Source organism: Bombina bombina, chromosome 2, assembly GCF_027579735.1.
Source record: "Bombina bombina isolate aBomBom1 chromosome 2, aBomBom1.pri, whole genome shotgun sequence".
In the NCBI taxonomy this organism is placed as follows: domain Eukaryota; kingdom Metazoa; phylum Chordata; class Amphibia; order Anura; family Bombinatoridae; genus Bombina; species Bombina bombina.
The window spans coordinates 649009432-649027644 of record NC_069500.1 but is presented as its reverse complement, the minus strand read 5'-3'; positions in this window follow the sequence as shown (position 1 = coordinate 649027644).

Sequence of the window (18213 nt, the reverse complement as noted above, 5' to 3'; positions counted from 1 at the left end):
TCCCAGACACTGTTCAGAGAGGTGTACTGTTTTCCCTCCTTGTAAATCTCACATTTGATGATGGACCACAGGTTCTCAATGGGGTTCAGATCAGGTGAACAAGGAGGCCATGTCATTAGATTTTCTTCTTGTATACCCTTTCTTGCCAGCCACGCTGTGGAGTACTTGGACGCGTGTGATGGAGCATTGTCCTGCATGAAAATCATGTTTTTCTTGAAGGATGCAGACTTCTTCCTGTACCACTGCTTGAAGAAGGTGTCTTCCAGAAACTGGCAGTAGGACTGGGAGTTGAGCTTGACTCCATCCTCAACCCGAAAAGGCCCCACAAGCTCATCTTTGATGATACCAGCCCAAACCAGTACTCCACCTCCACCTTGCTGGCGTCTGAGTCGGACTGGAGCTCTCTGCCCTTTACCAATCCAGCCACGGGCCCATCCATCTGGCCCATCAAGACTCACTCTCATTTCATCAGTCCATAAAACCTTAGAAAAATCAGTCTTGAGATATTTCTTGGCCCAGTCTTGACGTTTCAGCTTGTGTGTCTTGTTCAGTGGTGGTCGTCTTTCAGCCTTTCTTACCTTGGCCATGTCTCTGAGTATTGCACACCTTGTGCTTTTGGGCACTCCAGTGATGTTGCAGCTCTGAAATATGGCCAAACTGGTGGCAAGTGGCATCTTGGCAGCTGCACGCTTGAATTTTCTCAGTTCATGGGCAGTTATTTTGCGCCTTGGTTTTTCCACACGCTTCTTGCGACCCTGTTGACTATTTTGAATGAAACGCTTTATTGTTCGATGATCACGCTTCAGAAGCTTTGCAATTTTAAGAGTGCTGCATCCCTCTGCAAGATATCTCACTATTTTTGACTTTTCTGAGCCTGTCAAGTCCTTCTTTTGACCCATTTTGCCAAAGGAAAGGAAGTTGCCTAATAATTATGCACACCTGATATAGGGTGTTGATGTCATTAGACCACACCCCTTCTCATTACAGAGATGCACATCACCTAATATGCTTAATTGGTAGTAGGCTTTCGAGCCTATACAGCTTGGAGTAAGACAACATGCATAAAGAGGATGATGTGGTCAAAATACTAATTTGCCTAATAATTCTGCACACAGTGTATATCTGCAAACAAAGAGATTTTGTATCAGGGTATCCAAAAACCGGTTACCTCATACAGGATTTGATTTCAAGTGGAGAGCAATTTAAATCTCCTGCTCGAGCATAAACTTTGGTAGATGGAGGCTTGTTGCTTGCGTCGTGTAGCGAGCATATTACAAGTTGAAACTAAACGTTTGTGCACAAGCAAAACCTGACACACGCTAACAAATTATCGCAACTGCATTAACTTCTCCCCATAGAAGTTAATGGAGAGCGCAAACTGAAAAGAACACCTATACCTATATATATATATATATATATACAGTATATATTTGTTGATATCGACTAAATATACATTTTGTCTTGAAGAAGTCTCACATGGGAGCCGAAACGTCGACTTTGATTTTCTACAAATTAAATTTTGGTATTGTCAGAATAAATATATTCATTGTCTCTACAAAAAATCCTGAGAGTGCCCTTCTTTACATACATGTATATATATATATATATATATATATATATATATATATATATATATATAGTTAATAAAAAGTACATTATTTTCTAAGTGAAAAACTTAGACTTTAGGACTTTACAGTTTGTTTAATAATTTTAATTAATTTTTATTGCATTTTTTATATTTAACATTTCAATAACTCGCATTGAAGATAGCAATTCTAACTGACCACATTAGTCCTAAATTGCAAACCCTGCATTATGGATATTTTACATTCCTATGTTCTTCACATAGAAAATAATGTATTTTTTCTTATTAAATATATATTTCTATATATATATATATCTGATAATCTTCATATAAAATACATATCTATTCCTGTAAATATATTATATATACAGTATATATGAATATATACTGTATATAGTTATAGGTATATATAGATATACTGTATATAGAAATATGTATTGAAAATTATAGTACATTACCCTTTTGAGCCCTTATAACTTTTTCATGCAATATTTTATTTAACCCCTTAACGCTGGTTGTTATGCCCTTAAGGACCAGCGATGTACTCTGTACATTGCTGCAGTCCTGGGCTTCTCTCTGATGCAATCTCGCTCAAATTTGCAATATCACGCTATTTCTGCATGCCCCACAAGTGGGGCACTGCAGAAATAGATTTGCAGTATTACCGATGCAGAGAGGGCCACTCTGTGGCCCTCTCTGCACCGGACAGCGGTGGTGCCGATCGTTGGTGGGTGGGAGCAATATCAGGGAGGCGGTTGGGCTGCCCATCGCCGGTGTGACATCAGATCCTGTCCGTGATTGTGCTCAGAGGTGGGGGGCAGGGCTTGGGAGCGTTAGCGCGGCGCACGTGTGCATGTGTGCGTGTGCACAGTCATCGGCACTACTATAGTTTAATCAGCCGAAGGGAGGGGGGGAATGTTTTGGAAATTGATCCGGGAGGGGGAGACGGTATTGAGGGGGGAGAAGGTATTGAGTAGGGGGAAGCTACACTACAGAAAATAGGGTTTTTTATACTTTGTTACAATAAAAGTGCAAATGTGCTAGTAAACTGGGTACTGGCAGACAGCTGTCAGTACCTAAGATGGCGACCAATAGGTGAAGGGGGAGGCTTAGAGAACAGTTTGGGGGGGATCAAGGAGGTTCGGGGATAATGGGGGATTCTACACTTCATATAAAATATATTTAACCCTTTAAGGACACAGCTTTCTGTTTGTTCAATTGTTTTATGACTGAAAAATTCCGTCATATGTCCTTAAGAGGTTAAAAAAAAATAAAAAATAAAGACACCTTTATTTTTATACTGGCTTTTATTTCCAGTACTTAAGATGGCAGTGACAACTGTGAGGTGGGGGAGGGAAGAGAGCTGTTTGAGAGGGGTCAGGGAGTGATAAGGGCGTGGGATGTGTCAGGTTGGAGGCTGATCTCTACACTAAAGCTAAAATTAACCCTACAAGCTACCTAATTAACCCCTTCACTGTTGGGCATAATACAAGTGTGTTGCAAAGCGTCAATTAGCGGCCTTCTAATTACCAAAAATCAATGTCAAAGCCATATATGTCTGCTATTTCTAAGCAGAGGGGATCCCAGAGAAACATTTACAACCATTTGTGCCATAATTGCTCAAGCTCTTTGTAAATAATTTCAGTGAGAAATCTAAAGTTTGTGAAAAAGTAAAAAAAATGTTTTATCGCATTTGGCGGTAATATGGTGTCATTAAATATACCAAAATGAGCCTAGATCAATACTTTGGGTTGTCTACTACACTACACTAAAACTCAAATTAACCCTACCAGCTCCCTAATTAACCCCTTCACTGGTGAGCATAATACATGTGTGGTGCGCAGTGGCATTTCGCGGCCTTCTAATTACCAAAAAGCAAGGCCAAAGCCATATATTTCTGCTATTTCTGAACAAAGGGGATCCCAGAGAAGCATTTACAACCATTTGTGCCATAATTGCACAAACTGTTTGTAAATAATTTCAGTGAGAAACCAAAAGTTTCTGAAAAAATTTCTGAAAAAGTGATTTGATCACATTTGGCGGTGAAATGGTGGCATGAAAAATACCAAAATGGGCCTAGATCAATACTTTGGGCTGTCTACTAAAACAAAATGCATACATGTCAAGGGATATTCAGGGATTCCTAACAGATATCAGTGTTCCAATGTAACTATTGCTAATTTTGAAAAAAAAAAAAATGGTTTGGGAATAGCAAAATGCTACTTGTATTAATTGCCCTATAACTTGCAAAAAAAGCAAAGAACATGTAAACATTGGGTATTTCTAAACTCAGGACAAAAATTAGAAACTATTTAGCATGGTTGTTTTTTGGTGATTGTAGATGTGTAACAGATTTTGGGGTCAAAGTTAGAAAAAGTGTGTTTTTTCCATTTTTTCATCATATTTTATAATTTCTTTTATAGTAAATTATAATATATGATAAAAATAATGGTATCTTTAGAAATTCCATTTAATTGCGAGACGGTATATAATATGTGTGGGTACAGTAAATGAGTAAGAGAAAAATTACAGCTAAACACAAACACCGCAGAAATGTAAAAATAGCCCTGGTCCTTAAAGGGACAGTATACACTCATTTTCATATAACTGCATGTAATAGACACTACTGTAAAGAATAAGATGCACAGATACTGATATAAAAATCCAGTATAAAACTGTTTAAAAACTTACTTAGAAGCTGTCAGTTTGGCTTTGTTGAAAAGGTAGCTGGAAAGCCCACTGCAAGTGGCAAATAAGACACTCCCCCCCCTCCCCCTTCTTTTGCATATGAAAAGACCCTTTACACAAACAGGAGCAAGCTGGAGTAGGTAGTCGAGCGTATTCACATAAAACTTTGGGGCTTGGTTAGGAGTCTGAAAATCAGAGCAATGTTATTTAAAAATAAGCAAAACTATACATTAATTTTAAAAAAAAACTTTATGGGCTATATAAATAGATTATCTACAAAACATTTATGCAAAGAAAAAATGAGTGTATAATGTCCCTTTAAGGGAAAGAAATTGAAAAATGGCCGTGTCCTTAAGGGGTTAATCATTTTTATCAGACAGTGCTATTATGATTGTAAATGTACTTTTCAATGTATTTTTATGTGTTTTGTGCAAATTTTTAGTCTAGCGTAACAGTTAACCAGTCATGCTAACCCAATTTGCGTTAAATTTGATTGTGCTCAACTCATTTCATTTCAGCTCATAATACACATGCTATTTTCATGCAGAGACAGCTGGGAAATATCCGCTATCACTTGTGCGCTACAGTGTGCCACTTGTAATCTAGCCCACAATTGATACAGTAATTTAAAAATGCCATAGTTTACCCGTATGTTAGCATTTAAGAAGCTGTGGTGGACAATGTTCAAATGCAAAGAACCTGCCTGTCTTCGTTTGCTGCAAGTGAGGCAGCACCTGCTGCTGAAAGTTAACATTGCTCAAGAAATCTCTTGTACAAATCCACCCTTCTCTTGGACAATCAATTGCTTCTTACCTTGCAATTGTAAGCCTGAACTGAAGGAGCTCAAAGTTGCATCTGCAGTTGTCAATAGAGCCGATAATCTGCAGCATTGGAGTCCATTTATTAAATGCTGGACGGACATGGTTCACTCTCGGGAACCCTGTCTGCCTGTCATCGCAATTGCTATTGCTTGTGCATTTGTTCAGCCTGCTTTAGCTCAGTGAATTGCACTAGAGCAGGGCTTGTCAGTCATCCAGATTGGAAAATAATAATTTTACTCAGTGAACCAGCTACTTAACTAGTGTTGCAACACATTAGCATCTGCAGCTTCATAAATGGGGCCCATTAAGTGAAATATGGTATCATTTTTCAAATAGTGGTCATTATTATTTTTCCTTTCATGACAGAAATTGTTGATTCTTTAGGCCTGTACTCCAATTCATCCACTAGGTATATAACGCAGGTCTATTTTTTGTTGCAGTTTATAAAATGTACAAACTGGTGGTAGCATAAAAACATCTCCATAGATACTTGTTACCATCAGTTTAAAAGGCCTCATTTGGCAAGTACCTAAAGACAAACACACCCTTTGTTTTACATTTTCTTCCTTTTAGTTGTAACCTAGAGAACCTTTGAACTCCTGTATTTTAAAAATACATTTACTACTGATTGTAGCCCAGAGGCAGGGTCCGCTTCTCCTTTTGTCTTTACATGTATTGCCTCATGTATGTAATTTATCCCAGTGTAGTGCTATATCAAATGGTGACACTTTATAAATAATAGATAAAGAATAGGAACATTTTGTATTTTCATCTTCCAACAAGGAAACAAAAATTGAAATGGTTTTAAAATTATTTTTGTTCTATTTTGTTATGCCAAGGTACACCAAAGCAATTGTCAACAGACAAATAGCAAAGTATCACATTATCACATATTACTCCATGCCATTAAAATACAGAAATATTTTTTACTGACATGAGATTATGTGAAAAAACAGAGCACTTTATTTATGCCTTTGAATTTCTCATGTTGTAAAAAATTAAAATATAGCTCAAATTATACTTTTAGAAATACAAAAGAACTAAAATGTGATCATCAATTTGTCTAGTTTTGGCAGTTTTGCAACATTGATTTAATAGACTTCTCAACAAATGCTGACAAGGTCTAGACTCATCAATAAAAAAACACCTGATGGTGGTGAAAAAAAGTGGAAATTGGAAACAGTAAGAAACAAAAATACAGACATAATAATTTGCTTGAAAAGTATTGTGAGTCTCAATAGACCATAAGGGACAATCAAGTCAAAAAGGATACGTTATATTTCAGATAGATCATGTAAACTTTCCAGTTTACTTATATTATCTTATTTGCTTTGTTTCTCTTGGTATACTTTTATACATTTTTAAAAATGTTTACATTTTTTGTGTTTTACTGTATATTTACTGTACTTATTAAACAGCTCGTCCGATCATGCCTGCGAAGCACTTTTGAAAACCAAGACCCGATAAGAAGAGCCTTTGATAGCAAAAATTTCTCAATGCTTTTGATTTTGAAAGCTGCCACTAAGATAATGTTATATAATTCTGCACTATGCGCAGAATTATATAACATTATTTTTTAAATTTACTGTCCCATTAATATATAATAGATATTTATACCTATATATCTATAAGAATAGATTTACAGGCAAAGGTATATACAGATATATAGAAATTATTTATAAAATGTATTTATTTATTTATAAAATATTTTACCAGGAAGGATACATTGAGATTTTTCTTGTTTTCAAGTATGTCCTGGGTCCACAAAACATTGCATTGATACAAAAGGGTACAATAAAATACTAAAACAATATTAATACATAATATATTCAAAATTTAACATAGAACAGGTAGGAAATATATAATTAACCATGAAAGTTGCATTCTGTTTTGAGATATGCAAAGAGGGATCTCTTAAAGGATTTAAAGGATTTTAGACCTGGGGAAGGTTTTAAAGTGTGCGGGAGGTCGTTCCATAATTGTGGTGCTCTGTAGGAAAAGAAGGATCGAGCTGCTTTCTTTTTGTATTGAGGCAACCTAAATAATGTGCTGGTGCTGGATCGGAGGTTATGGGAGGTGGGAACAGCTGAAGAGAGCATTCTGCTCAGGTAGGGTGGGAGCTTCCCAGAAAAGCTCTTAAATACAAGGCTAGAAAGATGGAGGGTGTATCTGGATTCCAGCGACAGCCAGTTTAGTTCTTTTAACATGTCACAGTGGTGGGTCCTGTAGTTACATTATAGCACAAAGCCGCAGAATGAGTTATTCAGTGTATTAAGTTTATTTAGGTGAATTTGCAGTGCAGGTGCATATACTACATCCACACAATCCATGATTGGCATCAGCATTTGCTGTACAATCGTGTCCTTTACTGTAGGGCTGAGGCAGGATTTGTTTCTGTACAGGGTACCTAGTTTTGGATAGAGTTTAGATGCAAGTTTTTCTAGGTGCAGGTCAAAAGATAGATTGGGGTCTAACAACCCCAATCTATGTTTTGACCTCCACATAGAAAAACTTGCATCTAAACTCTATCCAAAACACCACATGTGACTGGTAGAGGGAGGGAGTCGCTGTCAGAAATGGAGACATACTGTGATCGATCCAATACATATGATCGAAACCAGGTTAGCGGATGTTCACCAATACCTGAGTTTTTGAGTTTGAGCAGTAGTATGTTGTGTTTTACTGTGTCAAAGGCCTTTACAAAATCAAGGAAAATAGCTCCAGTTAGGTCTCCTTGTTCCAGTTTGGATGTCGTTGCAAACTTTTAGGAGGGCAGTTGTAGTGGAGTGATTCAGGCGAAAACCTGATTGAACAGGTTCAGATAGTTAGATTGTTGGTAATACTCACATAGTTGCGTATGGACGCATTTTTCTAAGATTTTTGACAATACTGGGAGCAATGATATTGGGCGATAGTTAGTAACCAAGGTTAACTCACCACTTTTATGGATAGGTACTACTTTTGCAGTTTTCCAAAGTTTGGTTATGTATCCAGACACCAAGGATTCGTTAATTAGGGTTGTGACAGGTTTAGCAATTGCCGGCACATTGAGCTTCAATAGCATTGCTGGGATTTGATCAGGTCCAGACTGGTTTTTAATTTTTAGATTATTAAGGTGTTTCTTAATGACATTGATGGGTACAGGTCTAAACTTCTCTATATTGGGTCTTTGCAGATTTAGTGGGGCCTGATCCACATTTGTAGTTTCAGGATGTGTATCATTTATATAGTTTGTCAATCAGGGTGGTGGAGCATCTGACAAAATAATTGTTAAAAGGCATTTGCTACTTCTAAGGGAAGTTGCAGGGTTTGGTTGTCCACTTTGACAGTGGAGGGTTGGGAGTGGATTGGGGGAGTGTGTTTCTAGGGTTTGATATGTTATTGTTCAGATTTTCACAGAAATATTGGGCCTTGGCCAATTTTGTTGTTTAGTGCATATATTTTGCCATTGTTTATATACACAGTGATCGTTAATAGAGCCAATATGCTTGAACTTTGACCACAATGAATCCTGAAACTGGTTCATTTAAATGAGGTCAGCTGTGATCCAATTGATATGCGCTCCTTTTACTCTCACCTTACACAGCGGGCATACAAATTCCAAACTTGTAGAACTACAGAGTCTAAATCTGGAATTAGGTTTAATCTATGCCAGGGGAGGTTCTTGATGTCATTTAGAAATGATTGAAGATTACATTTTTAAGCAGTGGTCACTGAAACTGTTAGGGAAAACACCTGCTTCCTGGATTTGATCAGGAGAAGTGGAGAGAATCCAATCGAGCAGGGTGTGGTTATGGCTTTTAATGTTTATGTGAGTTGGGGAGGAGATTAATTGTGTTAGCTGCAAAGTCTAGAATTCACCCAATTAATATTAAAATATCCAAAGACCAAAATTTCACTTTTTGGGTTTTGAGCTATGGTTTCACTAAGGAGATGGTCCATGTCAAAAATGGAATGAACAGGGGAGCTAGGTGGGCATTAGATTCCTGCAACAATGATTGATTTACTGCACAGGATCTCAATTATGCCAGAAAGGAAATCAAAGGTAGCAGGAGAGCTAAATTATTGTAAGGGGGTGTACTTTATGGAATTGTCAACATAAAGGCTACCTGTTAGTTTGCAGAGGGCAGATTGAACAGCTGAGTGTAAAATCTTTTAATTTTCTTGGAATTATTGGGCAGGAATATATTTCAAATCAGGCTGAAGGAGAGAGATATATTAAAGGGACAGTATACTGTAAAATAGTTTTTCCCTTAATGTGTTTACAATTACTCTTTTTACCAACTGCAGAGTAAAATATTTATGAAAATTAGCTTTTTAAGGCTTATTTGTGTATATTAAAGCTCTGATTTTGTGTTTTGAAGCCACAACCTAATAAAATGGGTTGAGCTTGTAGGTATAATCAGATCTCATTACTGTATCACATTGTGCAAATATACCTGCTACTTTATCTTATATCTGTCCTTAAAACAATCACCAGTACTTTGAGAGAACAATGGAAAATCAACATTGTATTACCTTATCTCTGCTATATCCGACTGGGAGTGCAATTTCTTTTGCTGGCTGTGTTTACAAAGCTTATCTATAGCTGGTACGCGCGGCCACAAACTTTCAGAATAGGTGGGGATACCACATGCTAAATCAACAATTTCAAATGCCAATATAAGGGTAAAGGAGCTACTTGTAAACAATTTAATACACTCCAGCAGGTAAAGTGGATCATTGGGAACAAATTAAAGGGGAGAACATTTTTGAGTAAACTGTCCCTTTAAGGTCATGATGGGCCTGCAAAAGGAGTTTTTAAAGGAATGGGGAGGGTGCATTTAGGGACATTTGAGCTAAGGGTCATTCAAGCAAAAACAAAAGATCAAAATATTACAGAGGTATACAAGGGGGTGAAATAAAGCCATTAAACAAATAAATAGACAGATATATGGGCCAGAGCTGCTTAAACTAATTTAACAAAAATGGGCAGACATAAAGTTGATAAAATATGCAATGTGCTAGAGGTATGCAATATATACATTTAAAATAAAATAAAAATAATAACCACTATATATACAAACACATACAATAAAAACAACTTTGTAGGTAATATACGTATAATGAAGAAATTGTCTTCCAGAAGGCTACCTGTTAGTTTGCAGAGGGCAGATTGAACAGCTGAGTGTAAAATATTTGTATTTTCTTGGAGTTTTGGGGCAGGAATATATTTCGAATCAGGCTGTTAGTTTGCAGAAGGCAGATTGAACAGCTGAGTGTAAAATCTTAGTTTTTTCTTGGAGTTCTGGGGCAGGAATATATTTCGAATCAGGCTGTTAGTTTGCAGAAGGCAGATTGAACAGCTGAGTGTAAAATCTTAGTTTTTTCTTGGAGTTCTGGGGCAGGAATATATTTCAAATCAGGCTGTTAGTTTGCAGAGGGCAGATTGAACAGTTGAGTGTAAAAGGCACTATGTGCAGAATTATATAACATTATTTTTTAAATTTACTGTCCAATTAATATACTAGATATCTATACCTATATATCTATAGTAATAGATTCACAGGTAAAAATATATACAGATATATAGAAATAAGTATTTACAATAAAAATAACATTGTTCTGTAAATGAAGAACATTAGAATGTGAAATATTGATAACTCCTTTCAAGTTACCATGCTAGTGATAGGTGTCAGGTTTTTTTCTTTTGCACTGGCATATTGCTATACACTAATAACGTTGTAGGAGTTTAATTATTTCAGTGAGCTTCTATCCCAGAGACCAACAGTGCACAGACATGCAATTCCTGTGAGTTTCAAAGTAAACATCTCAAATATAATTTCCCTTAAACATGCTTTGAGATAATTTTAGTTTAAAGCAGATTACAAACATGCTGTGAAGCCATCTTTTTTCTTAAATTGCTCCTCTCTCAAAAAGTTAATTTGGATCCACAACTGACAACAGCAAAAGTGCAAAGTTACATTACATTAATAATATGGTCATGGGGACAATACACAACTGTTATTTGCTGTCAGAGCCGCTAATCTGAAATATACTCTTCCTTTTCCTAATGTTGAATGTTAATAACATATAGTCCAAAAAAATCACACTTGCATGTTTCTGTTCAGCAAAAAACATAGTTCAAATAAGGACAATGAGAGTGAAAAAACTATGAAACATTTGCTTTATATGAAAAGTAAAAAGGATTAAAGGCTACTGCTGTAATTGTTAGCAAAAAAATGAAACTCAGTGGACAATCCACTAAATTAGCTCTACATTTTCTAGCAATTAATATAATAATTATTATAATATTTTTTTTATAAATGGCTGCTTATATATATATATATATTAATCTTAGGCCTAATCCACTTCTTTTGAACTGTGCTCTTCAACCTGCTCAGGGGTTTTGCAGGAAAAAAAGTGTATGTAGCACAGCGTGCCATTTTGCTACCAACTTGTGATGTTTTACTTTATAATGACAAACCTCTGGGAAAGGACTAAATAGAAGACACTGATGAAAGTCAGTAGATTACTTGGCAGGATCAGACTGATATACTGCAAGAAAGTTTTCCTCTGTGAAAAGCACACTGGTCTAAAAAAGGCTGCTTCTGGGTGGTAAATTACCATAGTACTAGCTGATGAGTTGTTGTTCGTTCCTGATAGAGCTCTTCTCTCTTTGTATGCAAATTAATATGACCATGGGGAGTTCTCCTTAAGGGTGGTGGGGGAGACCAGACGTGGACTCCTTGCCCGAGTCCAGTCTGCTTAGAGGAATGTGGCTGCACCTCAATGACGAGGCCCATAGGAGGCCAAAACGATCATCTGGGGTTGTCTTGCTCCTTGTTCAGAGGAGAATTGCCTGGTATTTCGAGGCTGGACTAAACTTACTTGGCAGGATCAGATTGATATACTTCAGGAAAGTTTTCCTCTGTGAAAAGCACACTGGTGTAAAGGGGGCTGCTCCTGGGTGATAAATCACCATAGAACTAGCTGATGAGCTGTTGTTCATTCCTGGTAGAGCGTTTCTGTGTTCATATGCAAATAAATATGATTAGTATATATGCCTAACTTGATTAATTGCTTAACTAACCATAATCATTATTAATACAGGTCCTTTTGGATCCCTTTTAAACCAGGAAGGGGTACAGTACAAAATAAGTACATAAGTCATCCAGTGTATTCCACTAGTGGTTTGGATTAATGAGACTCCCGCTGGGTGTACTTGTAAATCAGGCAGTATACATCTAACACAAACATTTTTCAGTATATCCAATAGTGGGGTATTAGTTAAAAAATCTAAATGTTGTTGTAATTCCATTATTAAAACAATTGGACAGCACAATGCAAACAGATTAAAAACATTATCTAGGCCACCTATGTTATGAAGAACAAATCACTGAAGTGACACAGACACATGGGTTCAAATAGCTTTGTAATAAATAAATCAGTTTGAATAAGCTAATATGTGTGCATGAGATGTTAAAAAGACCAGAAATAAAGCCAAGTTGAACCTTATTTGAACCTTACTGTAATTAAATGATTCTTGGCATTACAAGAGTTTTGATCTACTTGTTCTCATGTAATGTGGTGAATTCAATATGTCAGCACATTATTCAATAGTAATATAGCTAACTGACAGAAACTAGAGTATTGTTCTATTTACAAAACATCTCCCACTTCCTGCCTGTGGTCCCTAAGTTAAAAGTTAAACACCTCTGGATTTTGTGTAAAATTGTGCTTGTCCCACACACCCTTAAGAGGCTGAAAAGCAAATGCTGTAACCTGCAAATGCTACAAATCAAACAGTTGGTTTAGGCAAAGTGTGGTATTTTGAAACCTTGGGTTGTCGAATTTTCTCTTTGGGGCAAAGCACAATTTTTATCTTTAATTAGAATGTGTTTAATGCTCCTTTCATAAAAGCAGTCAATGATTTCACTAAACATTGGAATCAAGAGCCATTAAACTAAAATATTATAAGAACCCTTAAGGATATTAAACTCAAAAGTCAATATTTACTAATGCATAGCAAAAAAAAAACTTACATTTTTTTTGTTTGTTTGATTTTTTTTGCTGATATATACCATTCACCTGAATATTTATTTTTGTTACACTGACTCTAAAGAGGCTAGTGTGCATCATGCAGGATATACGATACTAAATCTACAACATTCTACACAGTGATTGCTTGATCAGTTTAGGATCTAATTTATTTCAGTTCTAAATTGCCCACAGTAAAGGAATAAGATAAAAGAAAACTCAAGAGGCTTTTCAAGGGATAATCCCCTGGACTACACAATAATGCAACATTTGTTATCATAGTAACATTTTTAAATTCTTCCAAATATTTCTTTTTTATAAATGCAATGTAATTAGTTGCTGATATGCACTGTAAATAAGTAAAATATTTTAATGTCCTTTTAAATCAATGCTCACTGTTAACCAAATCTGTCTGTAATGAAATGTGAATTTTTGAAGAATTACATCATTAAAGTGCTACAGACAAATGGATTATAATTATTTTTTTAAGTAAATAAACCAGTTTTCATAATCTATTATTTTTCCAAGGAATGTAAATAAGGGTAGAGATAAAGCTAAGCCTTTACCTACGTTTTACTGCAATTAAAGTTTTCTTCTAGGTCTCACAAGAACTTTGATCTATATCTCATTTCATAGTGTAAATTAAATATGCAAGCACATTTTACAAGAATGTATTATTATTATCATTAATGTGTAGAGTGCCAACAGATTCAGCAGCTCTTGTCTGTAATGTAATAGAAAATAAAATAGTATTTTAAGATTTTCAAACCCCTCCCGCCTTCTGCCTATGGTTCCTCAATTAAGAAAAATACTCACATGTTAAAATCCAGAGCCAAGAAACTGATATTGTATCCTTAAAGGGATAGATAGAGCATGAAAGTATAAGCAACTTTCTAATTTACTCCTATTATCAAATGTTCTTTATTTTCTTGGTATCTTTATTTGAAATGCAAGAATGTAAGTTTAGATGCCCATTTTTGGTGAACAACCTAGGTTGTCCTTGTTGATTGGTGGATAAATTCATCCACCAATCAAAAACTGCTGTCCAGAGTTCTGAACCAAGGAAAAAAGCTTAGATGCCTTCTTTTTCATATAAAGATAGCAAGAGAACAAAGAAAAATTGATAATAGGAGTAAATTAGAAAGTTGCTTAAAATTGCATGCTCTATCTGAATCCCAAAAGAAAATTTTTGGGTTCAGTGTCCCTTTAAACGAACATGAAACCCAATTTTTTTCTTTCATGATTCAGATAGAGAATACAGGTTTTTTTTTAAAAAAGTTTCCAATTTATTTCTATTATCAAATTTGCATCATTCTCATGTTATTCTTTATTGAAGAGATATCTAGATAGGTAGCGTGCACATTTCTGGAGCATTACATGACAGTGCTGCCATCTAGTGCTCTTGCTAATGTATAACATTGTTGCAAAACTGCAGACACGTGCACACTCCTGAACTTACTTTCCTGAAAATAGAGATAAATTGCAAAGTTGTTTAAAATTGTATTCTGTATTTTAATCATGCAAGAAAAATGTAAGGTTCAATGTTCCTTTTAAGGGAAAACAAACTCAAAATAGAATTCCCAATAGATAAATTAAATTAGCGGGAAAAAAATAATAATATCCATTTTCATTATTTATTTTGAACATGTCCAGAGAGGCTGGAGGGCATCTTGAAGGAATAGGAACTACTCAGTAATTGCTTGATCAGTGTTGGCACTAGGTTTTGCCAGCCTCCCTTATGTATAGCGATCTCCCTTATTTACCCAAACCTTTTAGTCTTCTAGGCTCCCTTATTTATCTGCTCTTAGAACATTTTTCTCCCTTACTTTATTACATCCTTTAAAATCTTATATTTCAAATATTTAATATTGTACTCTTGTACTTTTATTTAGTTTATCATTTCCTACTTGAAATAAAAAACCACACTTAGGAGGAGTGGAGCAGTCTTTTTAGCTTGCTTTCGAATGTTAAAACTGCTAGAAGTAATTTTAGCGCTCAGAGATTCTCGTTTGTATTACAAGTTTAAAGTAAAATGTTTGTGCTCTCGTAATCACAAAGTTGCGGTAACAAATAGACTTTGAAAAGTCACAAACGCAAAATCTCATTCCCCCATAGACCTTAATGGAGCCAAAAAGTTGGGGAAAAAACTAACACGCGCAAACACAATTGTGGTTTTTTTAAAAGCGTAAAATAAGAAGATAATATTGCATATACCATAATCCAATGCTCTGCACATAGCAGAACATTTTCTATTTATTTTTAGAGATATTTAAATATATATCTGATGGATTTTTGCTCAAATATATATTTATACCTACAGTCATTGCCAAAAATATTGGCACCCCTGCATTTCTCTCAGATAATTCACCACTTTGCACAGAAAATAGTTACAATTACAAATGTTTAGGCATTCTCATGTTTATTTCTTTTGTTTGTATTGGTATGACACAAAAAATTGGGGGGAAAAACAAATCTGACACATTTCACGCAAAATTCCAAAAATTAACTGGACAAAATTATTGGCACCTTCTCAAAATTGTAAGAAATAATGGCATTCCAAGTCTGTGAAGCTCCTGTAATTTGCAATTTAGCTCACCTTTATCAATTAACAGGTGCTGACAATATAGAAATCACACCGGCAACCAGTTAAAATGGTATAAAATTTACTCAACCGTTCTGTTTTGTGTCTCTTTGTGCCACACTGAGCATGGAGAAGAGAAAGAGTAGCAAAGAATTGTCTGAGGATTTGAGAACAAAAATTGTGGAAAAGCATGAACTATCTCAAGGTTACAAGTTTATCTCCAGAGATCTTAATGTTCCTGTGTCCACTGTGGGCAACATTGTCAAGAAGTTTACATTCCATGGCACTGTAACTAATCTTCCTGGACGTCGACGAAAGAGAAAAATTGATCAAAGATTGCAACGAAGGATTATTTGAATAGTGGATAAAGAACCTTGATCAACTTCCAGAAAAAATCAAGCTGACCTTCAGGCATAGGGTAAAAAATTGTCAGCTTGCACTATACTTCGCAGTCTGAATGAAAAGGGACTCTATGGTAGGAGACCCAGGCAGACCCAACTGATAACACAGAAACATAAAAAAGCCAGATTGGAGTTTGCCAAAACGTACCTCCTTTTGGGAGAATGTGCTGTGGACAGACAAAATAAAATGACAGTTTTTTTGTAAAGCCCATCATACTACTGTTTTCAGAAAAAGAAATGAGGCTTTTAAAGAAAAGAATGCAGTCCCTACAGTCAAACATGGCGGAGGTTCACTGATGTTTTGGGGTTGCTTTGCTGCTTTAGGCACTAGATGTCTTGGCTGTGTGCATGGCAATATGAAATCTGAAGACTACCAAAGAATTCTGTGGTGCAATGTAGGGTCTAGTGTCACATAGTTGGGTCTTACAGCAGGAAAATGATCCAAAGCACACGTCAAAAAGCACCCAGAAATGGTTTAAGACAAAGTGCTGGAGAGTACTGAACTGGCCAGCATTGAGTCCAGATCTCAATCCCATAGAGCACCTGTGGAGAGATCTCAAAACAGCAGTTGTGAAAAGGAACCCTTCCAGTCTGAGAGATCTGGAGCAGTTGGCGAAATAAGAATGGTCTAAAATTCCAGTAGAGAGGTGTAAGAAACTCATTGATGGTTACAGAAAGCGATTGATTTCATTTTTTTTTTTCCAAAGGGTGTGCTACCAAATATTAAATTGAGAGTGGCAATGATTTTGTCCAGTCCATTTTTGGAGTTTTGCATGGAATGTGTCATATTTGTTTTTTTTTCTGCACTTTTTTGTGTCATACCAATACAAAGAAAATAAATAAACATAAGAATGCCTAAACATTTTTAATTGCAACAGTTTTCTGGGTGAAGTGGTGCATTATCTGACAGAAATGCAGGGGTGGCAATTTTTTTTGCCCATGACTGTATATACATATATATGTAAATAGGTTATCACAAGTTGAAAGTAAAACGTTAGCATGCAAGCAAACTCAAACGTGCTATCTTTAGAACTTCGGATATATTGACTGCGCTAACTCCCTTTCCCCTAGACTTTTATGGGGTGTGCTACAGAACACCTTTTCATTTTATTGCTTGCAGGCTAACCTAACACTGCACTAGTTCAACTGCACTAAAACCAAAGGTACATTAGGAATACTTCAAATTTTGTTTAAAAAATATGTATCTTTATGAATATATACATATGTAAAATATATATTTATAGATATAGATAGATACATATTGTTTATACATATATAAAGATAGAAATATCTATTTATAAATAAAAATAAATTCTACAGGAAGAACAGGAATTTCAATTATTTCTTTAAACACATAGACACATATGTATACAGATATAAACCCATATAAAGACATGTTTACATACACACATCTATATTTTTATATTATATATATTTCTGTGGTTTAGTGTTAGTATAGTTTTTTTATTTTGGGGTGGTTTTTTTAAAGTGGGGTTTTACAATAGGCATAACTTTTTTTTTTTTTGGTAATGTGTTGTTTTTTTTAAAGTAATGTTAGGTTGTTTTTTTAAGTAATGTCAGGTTGATTTTGTTAGAAATGTTTAGAAAATATGGGGAGCATAAATTATCTCAATTTAATGCAAATTAAATTTCAAATTTCAGTTGAATTTTCCTTCCTCCTGCATCATGTGACAGCCATTAGCCAATAACAAAATGCATATACGTCTATACTGTGAATTATTACACATTAGGAGCCTAAAAAAGTATGCATATAAAAAAATTGTGCATATTTTGATAATAGAAGTGAATTGGAAAGTTGTTTACAATTACATGATCTATCTAGATCAGAAAAGTTTAATTTTGGGTTGAGTGTTCCTTTAACAGGAAGTTTTGGTTATATATATATATAAATAAAATAAATATTTATCATGGAAAACAATTATAATTATATACAGGTGCAGAATTATTAGGCAAATGAGTATTTTGACCACATCATCCTCTTTATGCATGTTGTCTTACTCCAAGCTGTATAGGCTCGAAAGCCTACTACCAATTAAGCATATTAGGTGATGTGCATCTCTGTAATGAGAAGGGGTGTGGTCTAATGACATCAACACC